Here is a 22,642-nt window from a genome sequence, read left to right on the forward strand (position 1 = left end):
TTTTATATTTCTTCCAAGTAACCTATATTTTGCAGTGTAGCATCAGGCCTTTTGTAATTTACCATTGCAGTGAAACTGTGAGCAAAATAATAGCTGATAGATTCTCAGCTGGCAATTAAGGCAGTTACCTAAATATTCACCAGGAGCATTTTGCCTCTACTCTTTGCACTACCTGCCTATGGTCTGGTTCTGTAGTTCATACTAATGCAAAACTCTTCACTTCCACTTGCTGAAAATGTATCTTGGGAAGCAAACCTGAAAGAGAAAAAAGGGACTAAAGAATCATACTATACATATTGAAATGGAATCAACATGGGATTTGATTTTGGCTCTTTTTTTTCTTTTCCCCTAGTATTTTATAAGGCCTGAATTCTGGTACGGACTGCTAAAATAAGTAATTTGTCTGAATCCAAAGACTATCTCAAAACAGCTCCTCTGAGTAGGAGTTGATGGCTTGGGCTCTTAATCTATCAGGCATTACTATGCCTTTATGCATATAAAATGACCAAAACCTATTTTACTCAAAAAGCACATATATTTAAAGTACACCATGTAATCTCTAGCACCAGAATAAACTGAAAGTATTACAGACTGTATAGGTGATTCCTTTGCAAAGCTAATGATTATTCAGCTATTTAATTTTGCTCTTACCTATTAGCACTAACATCATGGAAGAGCATGCTGATTTTCATTATAATAAAGTACACAAAATCCATTGTAAAACATATTTATTCACTGTAACCTGACTTTGTCTATGTCATGTTTTAACCCCAGCCAGCAGCCAAGCTCCATGTAGCCCTTCGCTCACTCTCCCAACGACAGGATTGGAGAGAGAATCAAAAGGGTAAAAGCTTGAAAACCTGGGGCCTGAGATAAAGACAGTTTAATAGGGCAAGCAAAAACCATGCATGCAAGCAAAGCAGGCAATGAATTCATTCACTGCTTCCCATGGACAGGCAGGTGCTCAGCCATATCCAGGAGAGTAGGGCCCCATGTAATAGTTACTTGGGAAGATAAACACCATCACTCCAAACATCCCACACTTCCTCTTTCATCCCTCCACTTTATATACTGATCATGATGCCAAGTGGTCTGGAATATCCCTTTAGTCAGTGACAGTGGGAGTCACTTGTCCTGGCTGTGTCTCCACCCAGCTTCCCATGCACCTTAAGCCCCCCTGTTGTTGGAGCAGTATGAGAAGCAGGATAGGCCTTGGCCAAGTATAAGCCCTGCTCAACAATAACAAAAATATCTCTAAATTACCAACCCCGTGTTCAGCACAAATCCAAAACACAGTGCCATACCAATATCTGTGAAGAAAATTAACTCTATCCAAGCCAGAATCAACAGAACATTTCAGAGAGACTGGCACTGAGGTAATGGACCTTGCAATTGTTGTAAAGTTTGTAAAGTGTAATACTAGTGTTCATTATTGATTCATCTTGTTTCTAACTGTTTATAAGTTTGAACAGCATCTCACTTTTATCTCATGCTTATGGTCCAGAGGATGGAAATGAAAAATAAAAAACTCCCATATCCAACAAATAAAAAAGGAAAATAACAAAAATGTGATTTTAAAACAGACCTTAGTGAACTATTTTCTTTTTGTAAAAAATATTTAAGGGGCAAATATTTCAGACAAGGATTTGAAGAAGAATCATTGAGAACTTAGACGAAGAACATTAGGGCAGTTACCTTACCTCTTTCCTATAGCGTTATGACTGAACCACATGTTTGAGTTGAATTGAAGCCATTGCTTGGAAACTCAATCTCAAGAACTAAAAATTGTCCTTATACCCTGGCTTAGGACGTCAGCTTGGAACAAGACAGCTGCTGACCTATCTTTAAGTGTTTACTTAAGAGCTTTCCTGGACCTTGGCTAATACCAAAGAATTTCTCTAAAGTAAGACAATAGACAGTATGAATTTGAAATAGAGAAATGTCAGCAACTGGAAGAATGAAGGAGCAATGAGGATATACCTGTAAGGTGCCATGCAAGTGGTTGGAGAAACACAGATTTCAGCTTACAGATCATTACAAAATAGAAATAGTAAGAGGGGATTTATATTTATTAGCATTGAATGCTGAAGGATATTTTGATTTGCTGAAAATAAGCTATTTGACGAAAGTTTTGGGAGTTTCACATAATGGTCGAAAACTTTCTTAACTGAAGACATTGTAGTGGAGCCTATAGTAAGGAATAATGGATATCACTCAGAAGTCTTTGCTTTCTCTAGCAGAAAAAGGCAATGGTGCCCCTTTTTGCCCTCCCTTTTTACCATAGTTCTGGGACAAATCAGTCGAAGAATCCAACACAATAATAGAGTTGAAGGTATAAAGATATTGGACACCCTGGATAAAATTTCATTATATGCCATTGATGTCATTCTTTTTTTTACCCAATCTGTATTAATCCCTTGGGGGCCGCAGTCAATGAATTAAAAAATTTGAGGAAGTCTCACTGCAGAATTGTAATCAAAGAAAGTTCAAGATTCAATGTATCAAACTTTCAATAACAATATATGAAGCCATACTAAATATGGCTTCATTTGGACTAAACATTCAATTGGGTACTTTTGAGTGCAATTACCGCATTGTACTGATGGTCATATGATCTCATTTTTGTTCAGCTATATAGGTCTATTGACCTTGAATAGTGTAACTATATAATGGATATAATAATAAAACTACCCTGCTTTAGGAAGAACTTTTCACCTGAAGATGTCAAAGTATTTTAGAAAAGAGGTCAGGATCATTATCTGCATTGGCTGGGGGAACAGGAGCCGAAGACGAAAACTGACTTGACCAAAGTTTTCTAGAAGACCTGTAATATAGCCAAAAAGAAAAAGATTCTTTTGTGTTTTGGGGCTAGCACCAGGAGACGAGACAAAGCATAGTAAGATTAAGGTTTGTCCCAGTCTTGCTTTTTTTCTCCATTTATTGCAATAAGTGAAAGTGCTCCAGATATGTGCGTGTATATTGGGCAGAAAAATTAAATCATCTTAGCTTTCAACGTTTTCTCCATCAAAACCAGTTTCATTTCAATAAACTAATGATACCACATTCAAAACCATGTATATACGCAGAAAAAATTCACCATGGTTGCAGTAAACCCCAAGATTTTGTGAGTTTACAGTGTGGATGAAAGAGTTATGAGAAAAGATGTGTTAATCAACGCTAAGGTGGAGGTATGGGTTAGCCTAAATGGGCTTAGGATAGGGCCTTGGCGGTAGGACAGCAGGGTTCATCAGTGTTTGCACATAGAGTATAGATTTGAAGTGAAAACACACTATCTGACTCCAAAATCTTTTTATTGAAATATCCTGCAAGACCATGATTATGCAATTAGAAGCTTATTTGTATAAAACTCCCAACCATTAGAAAATAGTATTTGGTTAAAAAAATGTTTATTTAAGATTATGATATATTAATAATTAAACATACTGGGAAAAAAAAGAAGCTACTTGACTTTCCAGGTCTTCCCATGTAAAATCAACATGAAAATGTGAATTTTAGTAGAGAAAAAAAAATCAAATCAATTGCTCATATATTTAAACTTTACATTCAAGTTGCTCTTGAAAATAATTTTTTTTTAACTTACGTTACTCAACGCAAATATCAGCAATATGCTGTTTATTTTATTTATATTTTTGTCAATATTTTAGGCTTGCTAAGCTAACAAAAATTGCCTTCCAAAGAACAAAACATATAATCGTTCTTCCTTGATTTTAGCTCTCAGTGAAAGTCTTATCATAGAATTCTTTCTGTAAATATTGTGACAATCTTTACTGTTGCAATGTTTCTTATTTCTGCAATGAAATTTGATTGGTTACAAAAAATTTGTCCAAAAAGTGATTGAAAACCTAAATTTGATTTACTGGGTATACATAGATTCAAAGCATCTCATATTGTTGAACACCAAGAGATGCTGTCAGTCATTAATGGTCTATGTTTATACCTCCTGAAAAGTTAAACTGTAAACCAGCCATTTTCCTTCCATTACAGTTTTCCAAAGTTTTCTGCAGAAGATATTGTGGAAGAATTGGAAGAAATTATATTGTACACTGAAGACATCTTGGCTGATCACAAGCTCTGGTCTCAGAGCATCAAGAAAAAGATCTGTTGGAGGAAACCTAGGCAGACAAAGATTTGAGGTGGTTCTACCTTATAGTATTTTCCTCAGTGAAGATCAATATGCCTAAAACTCAAGAAGTCAAGTTTCATTAGATTGTAGATGAGGGTATTCAACTTTTCAGATAGTGAAAACCTGAAGACTCTACCCATGACCACTACATCTTTGCAATATAGTTTCTCTTTTCCATTCTGAGTAGTCCGTGATGTCTGAGTAGTCACAAACTCTGCACGACCTCCCTGTGCTCATAAACAGAAACCTTCTGTTTATGCCACCTCTGAAATATGCCTTTCTGCTTCTTGTAACTCAGTGAAGATGTTTGGCCTATTCACAACTATTCTGCTCCCTGGTTCAGTTCTGTGACTCACTTTTTCCCATATTTTGTTTATGTCTTATAAAATTTTTCTCCTTAAAGAGGTACAGCTAATTCCCATGTTTATTGAAGAATCCCCCTCAGTTTAGAGGGTTTTGGCCTGTTCACTGCCCCTCAAGGAACTTTTCATACAAATGAAAAATGATCAAATCAAAAGCTACTGTCTGATGTGAGAATTCCAGCCTTTCAGTGTTCACTTAGATGCTCTTAAAAAGGGATTATAAGTCTCCCAATATCTAAATTAGCTACTAAGACAATCAAGTTTTTTCTATCTTAATCAAAAAACCTATAATTTGTTTGCCTCATCACTGTCATTTAAAGAACTGTCAATTTATAATACAGTGAAGATATATCATAGCTAAGTTGACTGACATCCAGTCATTGACCCACAAACATAAATAACTGCCATAATGAGGAATAGAGTAAATATCGACCAAGGATTTGTTCAGTATCGCTCCCATAGAAGGAATAAATGTCAAGACACTAAAGTATTTCTCAGTGAAAAACATGTATATATGTGGTTTCTTCTGTCTCCTTGTCACACAGTATCTGGTGTGATATTTACAAAACAATTTAGATAGCTCAATACATTAAACCCAACTTTTGGAAATGTGTTACAGACACAATTCCCAAAGGCAACACAAGAAAGTTAGATGTTTCATCTGCAGCTGCTTTAATAACAAAATGAAAAACTGCAATCCACTTTTATTAAAAAGTCTTAAAATGCCTCAGGGAAAAGTGAGATCATAGTTTTAAATTTCTTTAGGTGACACAAAAAGTCATTATCTTTTACCCAAGACTGCATTGCGCTTGGTTCCATAAAATACAATGAAAGCACATCTGCAGCAACTTGTAAAAAAAATATACAAGAAGGTGCATATGATAACATTTTTACACTTGCAATATTTCAAAGTAGGGGCAATTAAGAATCTTTGTATGAAACCTTGAAGCAAATGCAACTTTATCAGTTTCAGAGAAGAAAAAGAACAGCAAAACAACAAAAGAAAAAAAAACCAGCAAAGAAAACAAAACACCAGCTTTTTAACATCTTTAGTGAGAATTATGATATCCAGGTTATGCTATACAACCTGGTTTTCATTTTAATCCACACAACATTCAAAGATTCTAATTTCTAAGTTTATTTCTGTCTGTGCATGTTTCCATACATGTGCCTTTGTATATGAAATGAAAATTGTGATTTCCATTTGTTCCTTACTTTTAGTTAAATTCAGCATTAAAATTTACATCACACTTAAAATACAAAATACATGCACACACAAAGCTAAAATAAAAATGCCTAATTTTTATCAGGAATTTAGGTGATACAGATACAAATTAGGTGATTTATGTTGTTAAACACATTTGTACTATGCAAAACACAATCTTTGTGCATGATTGGACTTCTAGTTTTAGTTTTTTGGGGTTTTTTTTAATGGACTTAGCATACTGGACCAGGCCTCTACAGATGTCTACATTCTTACCAAAATTCACACAATGATTTCATTTTTTTGTTAGACATACAATTATTTTAAAAAGTAATTGTGTCAACTTATGTTTGTTAATAAATGTTATAATTAGAATAATTTTTTGCTATCTAATCATAGAATGTGAGAATCATAGACTGGTTTGAGTTGGAAGAGACCTTAGAGATCATTTAGTCCAACACCCCTGCTATGGGCAAGGACAACTTCCACTAGACCAGGTTTCTCATTCAACCTGGCCTTGAACATTCCCAGGCAGTGGGCATCCACAGCCTCTCTGGGAAACCTATTTGCATAATTCACCACCCACTCAGTAAACGATTTGTTGCTAATATCTAATCTAAATTTACTCTCTTTCAGGTTAAAATCATTACCCTTCATCCTATCTCTACACTCCATGATAAAGAGACCATCTTTCCTGTGGGCCCAGACAATGGAAGGATGCTGTAAATTCTCTGAGCCTGATCCCATAGCAGAGGTGTTCCCACCTTCTGATAATTTTTGTGGCCCTCCTATGGAGCAGGTCCAAAAGGAACATGTCCTTCTTATGTTGGGGGCCTCAGAGCTGGATGCAGCACTCCAAGGGGGATCTCACAGGAGCAAAGGGGCAGACTCACCTCCCTTAACCTGCTGGTTATACTTCTTTTGATGCAGCCCAGGATTCTGTTGGCTTTCTGGGAAGTGAACACAGATTTCTGGGCCAGGTTGAGCTTCTTGTCAAACAATCTCCCCAAGTCCTTCTCCACAGCACCTCTCTCAATCCCCTCATCACCCAGCATGAATTCATTTTTGGGATTACCACTACCCACATACAGGACCTTGCATTTCGGCTTGCTGAACTTCATGATGTTCTCATGCCAATCCTTTAGTTGTGAAGTGCCTCTGTAGGACATTCCTTTTGCCTAGAATGTCAGTCACACCACACAGCTTGGTGTCATCTGACAACTTGCTGTGGCCACACTCAGTCTTATTGTCCACACTCCCAATAAATGTGTTAAATTTAGTGTCAGTCCTGATACCAGTTCCCTGAGGAACTCCACCCATCACTGCTCTCTGCTTGGACACCAAGCCATTGACCACATCTGTTTGAGAGCAAACACACAGTCCATTTTGAAGCTAAGTCTCCCCAGTTTAGACATAAGGATGTTTTGTGGAACAATGCCAAATGTTTTGAAAAAGTCCAGGTATATGATGTCAGTCACATGTTTGTTATTCATTGGCATTAAAACTCCATCATAAAAAGACTCCAGGTGTGCCAGGTAAATTTGCACTTAGCGCAGCCATGTTGGCTTGTCACCACTCACTCCTCTGTTTTCCATTTGCCTTAGCATTGCTTCCAGGAGGATTTCCCTCATGACCTTACTGGGAAACTGTGTGAGACTGACCAGTCTGTAGTACCCCTGTTCTTCCTTTTTCCTGTTTTAAAAATAAAGGTAATATTTCCCCTTTTCCAAACAGTAGGAATTTCACTAGGGTACCATGAATTTTTAATTACAATGGGTAGTGTCCAGTGAAAGATTTCAAAGAAAATAACTAACCTGATCACAAGCAAGCACTTTTATTCATAAAGACTCCTTTATACCTATTTAATACATTTTTCATATTCTTAAAACTGCTTTAGTTTTTTATGACACTTTGGAGAACTTACTTTAAACTGGAAGCTATGTCTTGTTTGAAACATTTAATAGGCATTGGGAATTACAAGTCCTGGTTGTTGCTAAAAGTGAAAGATTATAATGAAATTAAGATCTCAGTCATAACCAAACAATCACTGATATTGTCTCTTCAAAGGGCAAGACCTAAACTATTATTATATAGGCATGATCTATAGTTCAGAATTCTTTCTTCAACAATTCTCTTTAAGATTTGAACATCTGGAAAGAATGGTGACATTAAATGGATATAAAGATATCCTGTCTAGAAAAATGGGGAATAGTAGAATGAACAGTTAGACCTATAAACTATGTGAGTTCAAGTATCTGTTTGACCCTGCTTAAAGAAATTTTTCATTAAAAATAATTTCTTCTAGAGGTACTTTCAGTCAAAAATACTATTGGTGAGGGACTGTTCTGCAAAAAAATACTGAAGTCTTTACTAAATTACTCCCCTCACCCCCACCCAGCAGAATGCAGAATATGGTTATGCCTTAGATGTTCATGTAGCTCTTTAGGGTGGAATAGATTGTGCCCTTGTGACACTCTATTATGCGATTTATTGAAAGTTTTATGTGTGATGTGACCCTGAAATAGCTATTTGGTATGCACATGGCAAAAAACCCCATCAAACGAAAAGGAACTCCATTGTAAACACTGATCATGTTACTGAAAATGTGATATTTATTTCTGTAGAATAGAAATAAAATGTCTAGAAATGTACCCAGAAAGCCTATAAGTACCTTAAAATGGTAACATTAAGGACCTAGTAACTTTAGGAAAACTTGATCATTGTCTAATTTGAAAGCTCTGAAAGACATTGGATCTATGGGAAAATGAACAGATCGTATAAAACACAAGTAAATTAGTCTGGAGGTCCAATTGTTAACTAATGTTACACCATCTGGATGAGATAAAGAGGAAACTGAAAAGTGTACTAATACTAATAGATCTGTAGAGAAAATATGAATAACATAAAGATTTTAATGAAAAGTTGAAACACAAGCTGTTGATACAGTCTAGAGAACTTGAGACATGCACAGACAAACAATATTAATTTTAAAGCATGTTGGAAAATGACCAGAGGGATTTCTTCAGGCAATCAGTCCACAGGGATAAAAACAATATAGTAAGAGATAAACAAAGTGCGATTGATTTTTTTAAAAAGTTGATGGAAAAAGAAGGCATCGTGTAATCAAGGTAAGCTGAAAACAAGCTAGTGAGTAGGAAGAGGGTATTAGTCAAAGTCATTACAATTTACAAAGCAGATTAAAAAAATAAGTTAACTGGTAAATATAAGAAAGGAATAGAATTCATAATAATTGCTTGGAGAGTGGAGATAAGTTATATTTTGAGTTTTAAATGTATTTATCATCAAAAAAGGTAAGAATAATTATATATGCACAATTAGTTAAGCATTGGTACAGGCTCTCGAGGGATGTGGTGGAGCTTTCTAGTAGAAGTGCTCAGAAAACAATCAGCAACCATGTTTCTTGCAGCTGCACACAGCCTCTTCCCCCACCAGTGGGATCTGGGAGAGAACTGGAAGGGTAAAAGGTAGAAAAGACATGAGTTGAGATAAAGACAGTTTTATAGGGTAAGCAGAAACCAGACAGAGAATCAAAGCAAAATGAGGAATTAATTCACTGCTTTCCATGGGCAGGCAGGTGTTCAGCCATCTCCAGGAGAGGAGAGCCACATAACAAGTAAAAGTTACTTGGGAAGACAAACACTTTCACCCCAAACAACCTCCCCTTCCTCCTTTTCCCCCGCCTTTATCAACTGAGCATGAAGCCATAAAGTGTGGAATGTCCCTTTGGTCACTTGGGGTCACCTGTCCTGTCAGTGTCCCCTCGAGCCTCCCAAGCACCCCCAGCTTCCTTGCCAGCATGGCAGTTTGAAAAGCAGAATAGACTTTGGTTCTGCGTAAGCCCTGCTCAGCAATAACAAAAATCTCTAGTTTGTCAGGCCTGTGTTTAGCACAAACCCTAAACACAGGCCTATATCAGCACATGTCCTACACAAGTAGACGTGGCATTTTTGATATGGTTAGTGGATATGATGATATTCTGTTGAAGGTTAGACTTGGTGGTCCTGGAGGTCTTTTCCAGCCTTAATTGTTCTTTGAAAGGTGAAAGGCAGATTTTCTGTCTTCAGGTAAAAGAAGCATGACTTCCTAAATATAGACCCATGGATTTGCCTGTAGTCTGGTATATACTCTCTGAAATTATGTCAATTGAATGTATTTAAAATAATTTTGGGCTTTCTCATAAGAAGAAATCATTTTGCTGTTCTGGGAGGTTTACCTGATGACTGATATCTGCACTACAATTTTCAGCATGTAAACTGACAAGGATATAAAAAAAAAGAAACAAAAAAAAGGCCCCAGGCAACATTCCTGGATTACAAGTGCACTTAAATTTATAAAATGCCATCTGCTGTTGGAAAAAATTCTATTGAGTACATGAGGAAGGTGCATGTTATGCCTTAACTACCAGGTTAAAACTGTACTATAAAGAACCAGACATGATGGGGGTTTTTGGAAAAATTTTATGTCAACCTTGTTCTTTGTTGTTCTTTGTTTTATCATCATCTGCAGTGCTAAGCTTTAGATGCCATTTGCGAATATGTTTCATATCCGTGACCTGAAATCATTAATTTTGCAAATGTGTGAATTTTCAGAAAGATATAAGAATGAAACTCAGATAAAAGTTAGTGACATTTTGTTTGTGTTTGTGTGCATTTTTTATCTGTGTTTCAGGGAGTCATTGTCTTTCATATTTTTTTTAAAAACCAAAAGTAATAGAGGAAAGGGATATTATTACATACAGTAAAATCTCATGGAAAAGTTTATTTTTCCAGATTAGGTGGATATAAAAATATTAAGAGAATTTTAAAAAAAATTTAGAATTTTTGATGTTAGCCTGTGTGAAAGATAAGGGTGCACTTCACCAGACCAAATATAACTACCCAGCTGGTAGATCAGTCTTAGCTCCCTTAGTCAAAATGGAAAAATATGCATTTTGGAGGGAACAAATCATTGCACACTGAAGGAGTACACATGTGTGTTCTGATTAATTCCCTAAATAATTTTTTACTCCCTTTGTCTATAAATAGGGGAAACTGGATGACTACTTCATCTGCAGAGATTTCAGAAATTTAACAGAGAGGCTCCTATCCAGACTAATTAGAACTGGATCCAAATCTAGAAAATCTAGAATTGATTTGGAGCAAAATTAAATGAAAAATATAGTTTTAGTAAAAGTGAACCGTCATACAAAGAGCACAAGGGGTTGTATAGGGATTTAAAAAGGACAAAGTTCATCTGGATTTTTTTTAGGAAAACAATAATTTTGGAAAGTGACAAATGCCTTACAAAAGTATTAAAAAAGAAAAAGAAAATAATCTGACCGTTTTATTGCTGAAAGCTATATTGCACTAGATATATTAAGGAAAAGATAGGTGATAAAAAATATAAGCCTCAAATGAAGACTATCTAGACAGATGCCAGAGAAGTATAATTATGAGGAAGTACTAAATTGGCCCAGGATAAGTTTATGCTCATTACTGTAAATATCATATCACGAAAAAGTTGTAAGAATTATTTGTCACTTGCTATACAAAAAAATATAGACTACAAGTCAGAGAAAGGATCACTGCCACAGGCAAAGTTAAAAAATGAACACAAAGATACTGTAGGATTTAAAAAATTATTATGAGAAGTATGAAATAGGAAAACTATGTGTGATATCTTCAGGAGACAGGGAAGGTGGATCCTTCACTGCAGACTCCTCCTGAGATTATGAGCTCAGGAAAATTGACATAAAAGGAAATTCAGTATGCAGGTTTATTTTTTACCTAACTGCAGGATGCTAACATTTGAAATTATAATAATAGTAAAAATATAACAAGAATTATAGCTGGTCATTGCAGTGAAAAGACTCTTACTATTGAATCACAGAAAGACCATTTTTTATAGAAGAATCCATGCAATTCAGGCAATAGAGGATTTAGAAAGACATGTTGGTATGCACCTACAAAACAGTGAAGTGGAAAAATTCCAGCATTACTTAAACTTCCATCTAAGGTAGGTTTGCCTTGGTGATTGCATCCCTTTTGCCTCTTTCCCTCTTTTTAAGTGTTTAGGAACCATCAAAGTGAAAGTGCAGTAATTGTAATTTTAATAGCAATAGTAATTACAAGAATTGTAGTTGTTATTATTATTATAAACAAGAGAGGAACAGAATTTTAGTAAGTGTCAGATGCTGATCAGTGAGGTATAGGATTACTGAAACACTAAGCTGCATTAACCTGCACAGTATTTCTTTCAAAATCTCTGCTAACATATAACAATATTTTTGAAGTTGTTCAGGTAACTGATCAGCTTATCAGCTTTCTGCCAAAAAAGTATCTTCTAGCTTCTATTATTGCCTGCCTTTTAATGAGTCACCTCTAGTGCTTGAATAATTAAATTGACTAATTTTAAGCTGAAATAAGAACATGAGCTGTCACTCATTAACAGACATTCTCATAAATTTTCTTGCTCACTGGCCTTTTTTGTAAGCAGAACTTACATGTAAAAATAGCATCAGCCATAAACCTTTGGTAGTTAAATGTCTTCTTTTCCCCACGAGTGCCTTCATAACTACAGTTTTCTTGGCAGTGAAGTTGTAATGACAGCTGTCACCGATGGACCTTCACAAAATATACCCTGACCTTTGGATGCTATGTGTTACAATTACTGTTGTAAAGCCTTTGGGGCCTTGAATTGGGATTTCACACTTCAACGTAGCTGCATATTGTTAACACTTCTTAAAGCCATCCAAGAAAATATAGGAGCTTTTCTTGTAATTTTTTTTTTTTTAATATGAGAACTCACACAAAGATGATAATTTGCTGTTGAAATGCAAATATTGGCTGAGAGACAACTTTCATGGATGGGTTCTGAAAAGAAGACATTTCACTATAGAGGTCACACACTTGAAAAATAAAAGTTAATCTCTGCTTGATTATAAGGAAAAAAAAAAGAATGCAACTGACAGTTCTTAAAAGAAGCTGTTTGGAAATCGCAGCCACTAGCTGCTTCTTCTATGCTACTGAAATGCATGAGTTTTGAGAACATTTAAAAATAGCAAGAACCTTAGTAACATACAGAGGATGACAATAGAAAACTCATTAAAATTTGAATCCCTGATGAACTAATCTACCAAAGGAATCAAAGCTAACATACAAAAGTGCCTTCTAAAAATGATGGCCCAGAATTTATGTTTCTGTGATGGTTATGCCATTTACTTAAATGAATAAATAAAATTAATATTAGACATTTTAGATATTCTCTTGCCTCTTATGTCAACACAAAAACACCATGCAGTCTTCTGTCTGAGGAGTTCTGATAGAATCTATGAATACAGAATTTTGATACTTGGTAAAATCTATGTTGATTGAGAACAAAGATGTGTTTTGTTACATCATATCTAAAAGAGAAAAAAAAACAAAGAGAATTATATGTGATAAACAAGAAATCTACTTTTGATATTTAGTATCATTTAACAGTGTTTTGCCAAGGATTTTTTCTGTCAAAAAAAGAGGAAAGTTAGCATTCTGTAGTTAAAAACTTCCAGTGGTAACAGTAGCTCTCAAAGAACTGTAGATTTTTTTTTTTCCAAGTTTACTGTAGATTTCAACATTTCCCTAGTAAAAAATTATGGTAATTTTCCTATTTTGTCTTAGTTGAATATACCTTGTAACAAACACAAACATGAGCTGACTTTTTTGGCTAAGAATATTAATTTTAAGGCCATTTATTTTATCATATATGTCTTTGATGAATATATACACCAAAAAATTTCCCTACGTAACTTCCCAAAAAGTGGCCTGTTGAAACCAAATTAAATGAAGATCTTAATGGGAAAGGCATGTCATTTCAAATGTCTCAGATAAACTTGAACTTGTTTAAGAAAGTTTCATCAGCTGTAGCCTTAATCTTCATTATTCTCCTATTCTATGGGATTAGTATAAAGCAGGTAAGTAAATTTTTAATCATGTTTAAAAAAAAAAAGAGCTCACAAATTACAGTAAAATCTTTGACAAAAATAAACAAGTATTTTGCCTATTTATATTAGAAAACTCAAGGAGTGTACGGCATCTAGAAAAGTTTGCAGATTTTCAAGCTTTTAATAACTTTTTTAAGGGAGTAGCATGTATTACCATGCAAGTAATAGACATATTTTTCAATGTTCTCTGGGTTGTTTTTTGGTTAACATCTATAAAAAGCTGACCACATTTTTTTTACATAGCTTCTTGATCTTAAGACATCCCTGAACTCAATTTTCAAAAAATGGTTGTTATTTCAGAAAAATAAAAATTAAAAAAAATACAGAAAAGAGAAAAAAAAAACAAACTATAAAACTATATAAAAACTCCAAACACCTAGATCTGGAAGATTATTCTGAGGACAAAGACTTGAATCTCTCTCTTGTTTTCCTTTATATTACTAGGGAAGGAATATTATTTAGTAGATGTTATAGAGAATTATCATATACTATATTTTCATACTTATTTTATTCTGTCTGCTAGTGATTTGGAGAATCAGTTTTAAAACCCAGCTTTTTGAAAACTAATGAATACTTCTGGTTCTAAACAATTCACTTACTATGCCAAATTCACAGGACATATGGACAGCACAGAGACAGTTATGTCATACAAAGCAAGTAGAAGAGGATAAACTTCAGGCTGACCTCAGACAGGAATATTTCTTACGATGAAATCAAATTTGCCTTCCATGACACGGCATGAGATCCCTCTGTTAACTAAACCTGCATGTCTTTGGGCTTATTTTGACTTGAAGTGAGATTTAGGCATCCCAACAACAAAAACATAGTTTAAATAATCTTCACTACCAATAATTTCTAATTTTCAGACACATGACTGCATATATTATGTTTATATTACCAAACTAAAGTGGGACCTTGTCCCCAAGACCATAAAGCAGTGACTGCCTTTTGTTCATACTAGTTTGGGTCGTTTTCCTCTAGAAAGTTTTGTGCTAGACAGAGATGTCTATAATCATGGACAATAGTGATGGCTTTTATGAAGCTGTTGTAATACTGCAGCTTTTAGTGGCTTTTATTTGTTCAAATCTCAATAATTTTTTTTGTTTTTTGTAAACTTTGGGTGAAATGCAGTTGCATAACATCTTACAAAGGAGGAACAATATTAGCTACAGTGACTATTAATGAGACTAGTGAGAAGTAAGTTAAGTTCTCGATGTTAAAAAATTCAAGCAGTTTCCTTCTTTGCCCTATACACCTTAAAATCCCTTAACCTCTAGAACATTGCTTAGTAAGACTGTGAAAACACTACTGAAATGTTTTCAAGGATGAGAAGCAGAAACATAGTTGTTAAGAGTTTTTTGAATTGAAATGCCACTCAAATGTTAAGCTCACAATATACTTGAAGAATGGCATATGGTTGAACATACAAAAATGCAGGTAAAACCAGAAAAAAATTAGACATTGCTCTCCCTTTTTTTTTTTTTTTTAAGTTACCATGACACTGAAATAGGAGCTGAACTGTGTGTCTTCTTAGTGGGCTACAAGTACCAAGGCTTCTGTTCAGGTAGGATATGTTTAATTCTGATCTTAAAGTTCCTTTCAGCATTATGATGACTGCAAGACAGTGTTTCTGAGACCTGCATGTAAGTTTCAAGCACAACCCTATTGGAAACCCAAAGATCTTCTCAAGACTTCATCAAGGAATGACTTAAAGTCTTCCTGATAGACTATATAAAAAGGATTCAGCACAAGCACTAGTAATTTTTAAAATTTACTTAATATAGATAGTTAGGAAGCATATCTTTGTTATGATGATATACTATGTGTGTCTTGTAGTTTTTCATTAATCGAGTATAGCTGTTCTGTCTCACCACAAGACTTGTCCAGCAAAAAAGGGAACTGCTAGGTTTCTATTTAAGATAATTAATGGTCATCTGAATTTTTTATTCAGACTGATGAGTCTGGAGAGGCTCATTCTAGAAACGATGCAGCTGTTAGGTTTAAGAGACTATCATAAATTGAAGTCACTTGGATATGCCTGATTTGAAAACATTTATGTAATATTCAAAAGTAGTCCCTACAGAATTTTGCATACCAAATTTTGCACAGCTATAATTTTCCATTTATTCCCCACTAACACATTTAATCCGTGGTAATTAATTATCTACCTGTGAAAAATTCGATCTAAATATTTACTTCAAAGTTTCCAAACTAAAATAGCCATGATTTTCTTTGTAAAAATAATACATCAAAAGTTTTCTCTCTCTTTACACTGCAGTTTACAGAATGTTCTCAAAGAGTAAAAAAAGAAATAAAAGATTTTTTTTTTAGTGAAGGAATATCTGTAAAACTTGTCTAATAAGACATGTCTTACAACTTAGCCACAATAGCAGTTGTTAACTCATCAGTATAGCGATGCTTTCCATAGAGAAATCGTGGAGATTCAAGGACATGTAGTTCATCTTTATAATCATCAGAGTAAAAGTAATTATATCAAATGCTTCAGAACTTTAAGAATATAATATCAATTCACATAGCTTCCAATAAAAGTTTTAACCCACACATAAATATTTAAGAACAAAATGCAAGCTTATGTACCTATTTACAATATTTGTTTAGTAAAAATATTGTAATAGAGTGCATTAGAAAAAATATTCTAAGCAGTTCTTTTACAATTTTCTTGGCAAATTGAAATTTCTGAGTTTGGTCCCTATTTTCATTTTTCTTCTATTGAAAAAAGAGGTTGAGGAAAAAATCCCAGGCTCCTTGATAAGCCTACACATTACATATACTGCAGTTGTTTGATTCAGACATGCAGCATGATAAATAATTTTGCCAAAATTTCACTTCAGCAATTTAAGTTTCTAATTCAAAATTGCAATACTTTAAAAAGAAAATGGCATCTTTTTTCCTGATTTCATCCATTTCTCCTCTTTTCCAAGGTAAGAGAATCACATTTAGCCAGGTACATTTTATCTTTTGCTTTCATTGAACATTCTGTAGTTAGAAATTTTGTGCATTTGAACATATATTTAACAATCAAGAGTTTCTTCCTAAATCTTCCTAAAAGATTGCTTCTTTTTTGTAGCAATCAATACTGTTCAAAACAATAATGTTACATGAACTTACTGTTGTATTTGGCAGTAATAACAGTATGAAGCAGGACAAAAGGGTGACAGACAGGAAAAGGAAATTACTGTCTCTCTTAACACATCTATAAAATCATTAAACATAAGGTGAAAAAAGAAAATAATAATTGCTAACATTGCTTCCTGTAGAAAGCAAGCTTTGCCTTAATAAACAGAAGCTTGGGCAGAGAAAATTAAGTTGGTCATTTCACAAATCGCTGTGGTATTTAGACGATGCTGCCAAATCTTTGACCGCGGGGGGCCTCCAGGCTATACAAACCCTACCTAGCATGTGTGAATCATGTTATTCACACTACATGGCTTTATTATTTCAGAGTATTAAAAAAATCTGTATCCCTTGAGAACAAGGGTGTCTCACCTTTGTTATGCTATCACTAAGTATATAATAATTTTCTCTTTTTGTTCTCATTTTATAACAAAATGTGTACCTGTTTCAGCATGTTAGATTTCTTTTCTCAGTTTTGGACTCGATGATATATAATATGTACGATTCAAGTATGCAAAGACTGTGAAAAATATATTATGACATCTTATTATTAAATCCACACCTGTATGCATGTGTTCCCCTCAGAGCAGCTAATACTTGCAGAAGAAAAACCATTAGCAGGAAGTTACATGCAGATCAGCTGAGGTTTCCAAACAGTGTTTCTCTCATCCCAAATTTAGCCACAATTATTTTCACAAAAGAAATATATTATGATTCAATATCTCCCATGAATAAGAGGAAGTAAAAGGATTGTTGCAAGAGAAAAATATTTTTCTAAATCCTCTCAAAAAGAGATAGGCAGACATTTTGGTAAATTTTACATGTGCAAAGGCATCAGTGAGCAATTGCTCATGTGCAAATGTTTAAATATTTCCCCATTTTATTTATGACAAGAAAAGGATTTACCTCAGTTTCCAAATAAATATATTAATTGTTGAAGGTTTAAGTTCATCTGAAGAGAAAGTTTTCAACTGCTGGCAAGATTGTCTTTTTGAAAATGAAGAAATAACTTTATAATTTCAATGGCAGGAATTTATGTTGTATCTAGCTAATTTGAAAATACTATAAAAAGCCAACAATTTCTCCATTTTAGTAATTTATTTCTTTTAAGGTATGTCCTAAATAGTTGCAAGTTAATAGTGAATGTTTCTCTGTTGCAGCAAAATGGAAAAAAATGGATTTTTATATACCAAGGGATTTACAAAATTGCTGTGGTTTCAGTTAATAGCGAAGCAAGTGTTTTTAATACCAGTGTTTTTATGTTTGTATTCCACAAATTATTTCAGTGAATGCAATAAAGTAGATTTTATTTTTTTAATTATCAAATTATGCTTATAAACATTGCTATAAAGATATTTACCATGCGTTCCCATTTCAAAAAATAAAATGTATTTCTGAAAGAAAGAGGGTAATAAAGATCTTGAATACTAATTCTCCTTTCTTTCAAGTACAGCATTTCAGCTCATATTACTATCTCAGCAAGCTCAGTCTCTGCTCCCTCTCAGATACACCTTTATCTAATACTAAATATTTTTTAAATCTTACATATATTTTATGTAAATACAAAGATATAAATAAAATATAAAGGGTATTTTTGTGCTAGTTCCTACTTTGAAACAGTGACCCCCCCCATCCTCATCACCTGAGGATAAAAGCACAGCAAAAATAAAACGCATGTAATATTGCATGCAGCCTATTCCCTGCAGGCAACTAGCTACTCTTAATCCTACACCACTCTATAGACTTGGATTAGAATATCAAAAGTGAAAGTAATTTTATCATAGTTTTGTATCACAGTCAACAAAATAAGCCAAAATTGCATGCCTAATTTAAGTTAGTCCTACAAGTTCCTTTACTTCTAGTCACCCCAGGAGATTATTTATCCCATCACAAAGTGCTAGATTGTGTAATTTCAGTTATCTTAGGACAGAATGAGGTCCCATTTGGAAGTGGTTCTTCTCTTTTTGTAGAAAAAGTCCACATAAGTAGACATTAATGTTTATCTATCCAGCATTATGGCACGTTGTATATTGAATAGAGTTTATTTAAATGAATTATGCCTTTAGAGGCATTTTAGGTACTACAGAATTTCTAACAAGCCTTTAGATGCTGTTTAGCAATGGTAAAGCTTTTGCCTTACTCCTTCAAGTCCAGACACACAAAAGGCAGACAAGGACCCAGGTACAGGCTAGCAAATAACTCCTCTCTGGTCTAACTTAGATTCCAGCCTTTCTTGTGGGGTCTCCTCAGAGGACACAGATGGCTTTATGGAGGTGACATTTAGTGACTGTTTAAGGAAACTACATCCTTAAACAGGATGTTCTAATCTAAACTGATCTGCAGATCAATTTAGATTAGAAGCCTCATAATTTGTAAAATTGAAGGTAAAATATAATTAAAATCACATCCTAGTTTTTATATTTTGGGTACACTAAGTTACGGGAAGTAAATCTGAACCCTGCAAAAAATAAGCAGCATTAAATTATTGTATCCTTTTTTACAAATTGGAATGAGGTGGTTGTCCCAGAATTTCAGATTTGCCATGGTTTATTGTTTTACTGTGAAAATAGCAAGTAGGAGATATTAACAGTGAAACATTTGTCTTATAAAACATTTTCTCAGCAATGTCACAACAGATCTTTCCCTCTTCTACCTTAATCTCGAATTTCCAACATATTTACCATATCTGAATTGCTAGCCCTGAATTTTCAAATGAAAAATTTATCACTGGAATGTAAAAATCATAGCAGCACTTAATAAAAATATTTCGATTCTTGTAAGTATATTACAGGTGAAGATTTCTTTTTAAACTGTAGTTATTGTTTTTACTTTTTTATTTGCTTTAACCTTTCTAAGCACATGGATATATTGCAACTTTTACCAATTTGATTCTATATTTTCTTGGTTTATTTTTTTATTTTTTTCCAACATTTGGGGGTTTTGCATTTTTTCTTTATTCTAGGTCAGCCTTCCAACTGAAAAAAATCCCTACTGTATGAGTAATTGGGATCAAATTTGCAGCAGAGCTTGAATAACTATAAAACATATCTCTTGTCTATGATCTTTAACTTGTTTAAAACAAAGGCAGATTAAAAAAACAAACAACTTATCCTAAAAATAGGACTTGTGCAATGCCTTTGGCACAGAATAAACATTTTTCTTCTATTTAATATTTTGTAATATTATGGCTGTTAAATATGTGCTTAAAAATAGTGGTTATTTTATGATTACTTTCTTCCAGGAGAAATTTCTTCAAAGCCATAATGCTCCAGAAAAAAAAATCCAACAAAACACAACAATATCCCAAATTCTAGCAAAATATTAAGACAATGTACTTATACAAACAGATTTTATTCCAGATGAGTAAAGAGATAATACTGATTGAATGGTTAGAAATTTGTTTCTATCCTGTCACTTTAAGACTCCTGCTAAAATGACACAAATATTGTCTAAACAACAACAAAAGACAACAAAATGGAACTATAAAGTTAATGGCACTTGTGAGTGCCTTGCTTTAGTCTGCTCTGGAGGATGATGTCCTTGCAAAGTGTTTATGTTTCTAGTCACTTTGGAAGAGAAAAAGACAGAAATGCCAAGTACAATTGAGGACTGTCAAAAAGTGGAAAAAAGGGATTTGCTCCAGGTAAACCTAATGCAACCCAAGTAAACATCAATTTAGCTAGCAGAGGAATTGGAGCTTGAGAGGACGGATAAGAGAAGAATAACCTTTTTTTTATGGCTTGTTTGCTATAAGTGTAGTTTGATCTCTAGTGGCTTGCCAAGTAGGTCAACAAAAGTATTTGCAGTAATTGGCAGCGAGTTTCTGGAATTCACTGTCAGAAAATATAGTGTAACTTCTGAAGAGTACTTGTTCCTAAGGGAAAATAACTTCACGGAATGGATTAGAATAATTTTTGCACTGCTTGGTGAACCAGTTGGTTAAATTGGTGTTTTGTTTTACTACGGCTGTGCTGCTTTGTGCACTTCCATACATTTCACTGAGAAGCCAGAGAGAAAAAATTACATTTGCATATTATAATAAGATGCTACAAAGGACATAAAATGGACACATTTTTTATATTGCATATGGAAAAACATAAACTGTTTTGCAGTTATGAATGTTTGCTCCTGATAGAGGGGAATTGCCAGTATCCTTTATAAAATTATATTCAGAACTGCGTGAGAACAGGGCTCATGCTGGGCAATCTTCCCCTATGTAGCTGTAAAAGGAGGGGGGAACCTTTTTGAGCCCTGTAGGGTTCTAGTATGACTGTTGTCATATAAATTAGGTCAAGGAAAAGCAGAAGGGAGAAAGGTAAGGAGAAGGGGGAAATATTTATGTCCATTGCCATCCCCAATTGTGCTCTTCACTCTTCTATGTTTGAATCAGGATTGATTCTACCACAATTGCAGGAGAAAGAAGGGAAATTGAGACATTATTGCTTAAAAGTTAGTGTCTTATTTCCTGCATTTTGGTCCCTTAGCCTCCCATTCCAAATAAGTATCATTAACAAAACCAAACAAAAAAAACCTGTAGGATGAATTCTGGGGAAATTTTAGTCCAGCAAGTATTCTCAAAGCATGGGACGAGAGGGCCCCTCAACTTTATGAGCCATAAGGATTCTTCCAAAACCATTCTAGTAAGCATTGTGTTCTTAAAATTCCCATATGGCCTTCCTAATACCTCCAAGACTTCTAGTATTTGTCATCAGATTTCTCTTACAAGGAAAGTGTTCTGGTTGTCTGCAGATCAGTGTAACAACACTCATATCTGTTTTCATCCATAGGTTTGCTGTCAGCTCGACTGCCATATATTGAACAATATCAGCCCAGGCCTTGATTTTGTGCTACTCTGCTTGTTATCAGTCACCAACTGGATATCAAACCTTGGAGTTTAACCCCTTGGACCTGCCAGTCCAGACAATTTTTATTCCATCTGACAGTACACTGATATAACTTACAACTCCTTGGTTTTCAAGAGAGAATGCTGTGGCAAAGACTGTGAAAATATTTTAGGATTTAAGATATATCACATCCACTGTCCTACCATCATCTGGATGGCTTTGATAGATCACTGTAAAAGGCAATCAGGCATGGTGTCACCTCAGTAATATGAATTGATTGCTCCTGACTATCCTCTTGTCTTTCACATGTCTGGAGAGGAATGCAGTAGTTTTCATTCTCTGTCCCAAAGGCCTTAATCCCAGTTTTTCTGTTTGAACTCTCAGCAGTGACATCACCTACCAGCAGCAGCTGTAGGCTGGTGGCAGAGACCTTGCAAACACTACTGTGATATAGATTTCTATTGCAAATCTATTCACAGAGATTTCAGAAAACCTTATCATTTGATCAGTTTAAGACACTTCTTTTGCAGTTTATGGAACATGGGATTTACCATAGCAGTAACATAGAATCACTCTCATCATCTATTCCCATCTATCACTGTAAAGTAATAAAGTGTAACACTGTTGCAGGGGAAAAACTAGACAGTCTAAATAAAATATTAATAAAATGATGTACTAATTTATTAGCAACATGATATTGACTAATACATATGCTGTCAGGCAATCATCCCTGAGGATGTATAATCCCCCTGGGGTACAGTTACCCCTGTGCTGCAACCTTCAGTGTCACCCTCTGCACTGTGGCAAATCACAGCTCCTGCCACATATCCTCTCCATTCTCCCTGGGCAAGGACACCTCTGGCAGCCTGAGGACAGCTCTGGCACTTCTGCATTTTTAATCAGTCCTGGACCGTAATATTTTGATTTAAGTAGTTGCCTGTATTATATCATGTATACCCCAGGCATTCATTC

Source organism: Molothrus ater, chromosome 2 (genome assembly GCF_012460135.2).
Source record: "Molothrus ater isolate BHLD 08-10-18 breed brown headed cowbird chromosome 2, BPBGC_Mater_1.1, whole genome shotgun sequence".
Classification (NCBI taxonomy): domain Eukaryota; kingdom Metazoa; phylum Chordata; class Aves; order Passeriformes; family Icteridae; genus Molothrus; species Molothrus ater.